Raw genomic sequence first — 5,204 nt, 5'->3', positions numbered from 1 at the left:
GGGTTCTAACACTGTTCTGCATTTTTTATAACACATTTTGACTCTTATTACAAAAGAACAAACAATATAAAGGATGAAAGCCATTCTGTCCTTTTTTATGATTTAAGCTGGTATGATCTGATGTAATAATTTCATCACTCGCCTGGCTGGTTTGCCACATGTTGATTCTGATTCAAAAAATAAGACAAAAAGAATTAGCAAAGGTAAAGATGACAAAAACAGCAGTGGGGTTTTTATAAAACAGTTGAAAGAGAAACAATACCAAATAGACCTGGACAGCCTGATTCAGAAGAAATGCCTCTAGCAACAATGCGGTGACTGTAACATGAACAATGTGTTGATGTCAATGGACACAATACACAGACATGAGCTTCTAGTCTATACTGATAGAGCTTAACACATCACTGACATTCAGGGTAAAGAAATATTTTGTTCATAGACATCTGATGATTGAGCACTGAATCTACAGATAATATTAGGTTCAGTTTTAATCATTTTTTTATTAATTAAACACATTCAATATTTTACCACATTAGAGACCTACTTAAAACCACAATTATTGTTCCAGGTGCTACTTCTAAGATTTTAACTGAATTCAGGTACAGACATTACAGGTAACTATATATTTAAATTTAAAGAATTATCCCACATTAACTTCTATGTCTCACAAAACAAATTTTTGTTCATGTTAGGCAAAAATTGCAACTCTATTTCCAGATATGCTGCATACATGTTTTTAAAATAAGATTTTTCTTCTTAATATTGAACACGGGCCATTGTCCCTGATAGTGACTGACCAAATGTATGTAAACTTCTAAATTCAAAGAGTTGCAAAAACAATGTTCTCTCTAAGTTTTATAGTGTTTAGCAAATAGAAATCATATTGATCATTCTAACTGGCCTAAAGCATGAGACGTTTGGTCTGATTTAACTTCAGACAGTGAGAAGAGTGTTTAAGTTTGTTTATTTGGTGTAAACAGACATGTACACGATTGCTTCAACATCAACATGCAGAACTTCATGTTGTCTTCCAAAGCTTTTTAGTCATGGTAACACTGGGCTCACTCAGCACTAACAAAACAAAACCACTGGACAGGATGCAACAACATGGCAACATTCTGCTTTAGATTTCAAATAGTTGTCAGAATGTTTAGATTTTTAAGACACAGTAGAAGGAATCTGCTTTGAACTAAGCCATGAACTACTGTAACTACAAACTCTGTGGCAAAGAATATAGTTCCAGCCTGCTCTCTAGATGTGAGCCATAAAAAGTTAGAACAGATTTCAGGTGCCAAATAGTTGCCGCTTAGTTGCTCACCCACTCATTCATCTGCCTCACCATTCATACCATCGTGGAGCACAACAGAAACCACAAATAAACATGTCTTCATCATGCTCAGATCCACTCTGTTTGTCTTCCTTTTCTCTGTCTACTCATGTTTATCGTTATTCTCCTCTTCTCTCTTTCTTCCTCTGTCCTTCCTCCACCGGCCGGCTACGCTCTCATTTGTCACATTTACAATGGAAACATCCAAATTTACAGATGCTATCAATTAATCACCTCCGCTCTAATTACAATCCAATTAACCTCTGTTTCCATGCGCCACACTGCAGGACGGCCAGCAGCGTCCCTACTCAATCACTTTGTTGAGAGAGATAGAGAGTGGGAAGCAAAGTGAGATTTAATGGAAGAAGAGCGAAGTGCAGCGGAAAAGTAAGGAAGATGAATGATTGAACTATGGTGGAAGACCTCCCGAACCATATACTGTTGGTCAGGAGGTGTTTTATTGTTTAGGCTGAGCCAGTTCCCTTTGGGGAATGACCAGAATCTTGCAACATTCAACAATATTTTTGATGTGATGGGAGCAGCTTAGGGAAGCATGTCTGCTGATCAGCTCCATGGAACACAGCTGGGAATAAACTGAAGTAGCAGCTGTGAGAACAATACATGCATGCGTACTAGCAATACTCAAACCTGAACCCCCCAAGTGAAGGGTAAGAAAAAAACAATTCAGGAAAATATTAGAGAGAGAGAGAGAAAAATTAGACTTAATTTAAGAGCTGACGTCTCAGTGGAGAATCACAGGTGTGACAGAGGAAGAGGAGAAAGCTTGAGGAGGAAAGAGTCAGAGAGAGACAGACGAGGAGGGGGAGGACAGGGATGGAGCGCTCTTGCTGCTTTTGACAAGAGGATTGAAGAAAGAGGAAGGATATGTCCATTACAGACACAACTGTTCTGATGCCATGGGAAACCAGCCTGTCACCATGAACCACCTGTGCATGAGTGTAGGGAGGAAGAGGAAGGTGTGGGGGGTGTTTGTGTGTAGCATATGCACTATTGTGATACCTAAAATACTAAAGTTACACATGCTGTAAATGCACATGTATACATTATAGAGCATATGCACATATACACACATGCTCATCCAGCTTCAGCACAGATGGATATACACCTTGACTATTAGCAGCTCTGGATTTAGAGTGGCCCGTCAGCCTTCAGCTTTTAATGCCACGTGGGGCCTGTTTTACAGCTCAGCCCCAGGGCCCCAATCGGCTTTCAATTAGCAGGTGAGCTGCAGCCCTGTTCCCAATCAATAGTCCAGTACAGGAAAGCTGCAAGCACCCTGGGGCCCCAGCTTGGAGGGAGGAAAGAAGAGAAGGAGGAGAGGCTGTAGGGGAGGGTAGCTGGCAAGAAAGGCTTGTATGGAAACATGCCATGCTGCTGGGCCACAGGCCTGTTTGAATGGGTGGGACCTGTCACTTTTTCTCTTTCTGCACACATATTCACAAACACACACAAAGTAAGAAATGCAGAAGGAGAATTTCATCCTGCAAATTTAGCGTTCAAATTTAAATCTAGAAATACTAACACATAATTTGCAAGTTAGTTTATGAGTAAAACTCTGCTTTGGTCACAACAAGCTATGTAGATTTTATTTTCTCAGAATGTTTTCCAGGGTTAAGAAATTTTACATTTTTACAAAGAGGGAAATACTATTCTTTGTACTGTTCATTCAACTTTATGTCCCTACAAGCTTTGCACATACACTACAACTTTACTTAAAAAAGTGTCATATTTCATGAATCAGTATCAGTAATCAGTATCAGTAATTTCAATACTTGACTAAAATCCTTTAGTGGATCTAGGTCTGGTCACAATTTGACCTTGGTTGACACATTTTCTGCATACATGCCTTTTGGTAAACTGAAGAATGCACTTATGTCTTTCCTTTAGCAATTGCCTTTAATCCATCAATCAATTAACTTTTTAGGCCATTTGGTAGATTTTTGTAAGAGAGCACTGTTAATATTTGTCCTGTTCACAGTTTATCCCACTGGTTCTCTCTATAACTGTTTCTCTGCTTGCTCCACTTCCCACTTCAGGTCCTGAAAGGTGATGCTTTGCTAGGTTTGCAGCCTCGTTACACTCTTCAATTTCACTCGTGTCAACACTTTCATACTCGTATGTCATTTGGTCTTCGTGATGCTATTTGTTCATTGATGGTCTTTAACAAACCTTTGAGAGCTACACAAAACAGTTGTAGGCATTCTGAGATTGCGTTACACATAGCTGGACTCTATTTACTAATTAGGAAACTTCTGAAAGGAAATCCTTGACCTAGACTCCATTCAGTGTCAAATCAAGTCAACTAGAGCACATTTCAGCAACAGGGCAGTTCAACATATGTTACACCATAAAACATAATGGAATAACCAATTGTAAATCCAGCAATAAACATTACAATCTGTCAAATGCCATTATCAAAATCATCAAGCAAATACACATCAAATATATTCATCAATGTTCAAACTATTATGAAGTGTTTTAAGAATAAAACACTTCATAGTAGTGTTTTATTCTTGAAACACTATTATTCTAAAACCTCTTCTTTAATTGTTGGATTGCTAAGATTTCAGTCTATTGCTTTTTCCAGAAGAAGAAATCAAGTTCAGCTGATAAACTGGTTGAGAAATTTAATTCCTATACTTTATGGTCAGAATATTTTAATGCTTCTGCATTGAATATAAAATTATTTATAAATAAAAGGTATAACTACCAGTCAAGTGACTTAGGCATTTTTACAGTAAACACACTCACATGCAAACATAAACATAAACAGGTATTTATTTAGATGTTGGCTCATCAACGATTGGCCCGGTCCAACTTCACGGAGAGAAAAGGAACCAAGTGAAGCTAAATTAAGTGATCCAATTCTCATCTGCCTCTCAGAGACACTATTGCATGACAAAATAGCCAAGTCATTTTAATTAGACTCACAACACCACATGCTTTGCTACACATTACACATGGGAAAGATAAAAAAAAATTTTTTTTTTAAATTATCTCATTCCCTGAAGTGACAGCACAGGGGATCAGGGGGGCCGGTGGCAGGTCTGCCAAACCAGGCAGCTTGGCACAAAGCCGACTTTAGCAATAAGTAGTGATGCACATCACCATACTTGCATTAAAACTTCTTGACAGAGACGCTATACCCGTTAAATGGATTTTCATCAGATTTTTCTATCTTTCATTCTTCCATGTGTGTTTTAGTTAGCAAGGGGAGTGTCTTCCAGGGAGAAGAAGTTAGAGAAGATTGGAAGGAAAAGACGAAAAGGATGGTCGAGGAGGGAAGCCAAAGTGTTGACTGACATGGGTGTCTTTGAAGGCACCGCTGTGGGGGTGGTGTTGGTGCTTGGATAGGGAGCTGGGGGGTACTGGAGGGCCTAGATAGGCGAGAGGTGGAAGAGATAACTGCTCCATCCAAAGCCCTCCTCTTCTGCCTCCCCCTCTCTCTCTGTGCCAATTTTATCCAAGGGGGGCAATGAGGGTCTTTGAAGGCATTCCAGCAGGAGCTGTGTGATTATGTGTGCCTGTGTAGTTAGATGCATATGCAAAGCTTTATCCACAGAAATGTAAAAGCTTACTGAAACTTGAAAACTTTTAACAAAAATTTCAGAAAAAGTAAATTAATTTAGGTATTTTTGCCTCTTCTTTTTTTTTTTTTTTTTTGCAGTGTATATAAGCGCACATGTGTATGGTTAATGCATGATGAGAGAGCAACCAGCTGCAGTACATCTCACTCCGAGTGGTGGAGAGGCAGAGCTGGAGCTGCTGGAAGGCGGAGAGACAGGCAGCTCTTCCCTCCACACATCTCTGTTCAAAGGCGCCATCAAAGTCTGGCAGAAATGTCAGTGCTGCAGGC

The sequence above is a fragment of the Xiphophorus hellerii genome, chromosome 4 (assembly GCF_003331165.1).
Source record: "Xiphophorus hellerii strain 12219 chromosome 4, Xiphophorus_hellerii-4.1, whole genome shotgun sequence".
Classification (NCBI taxonomy): domain Eukaryota; kingdom Metazoa; phylum Chordata; class Actinopteri; order Cyprinodontiformes; family Poeciliidae; genus Xiphophorus; species Xiphophorus hellerii.
Note: the sequence above shows the minus strand (reverse complement) of the source record.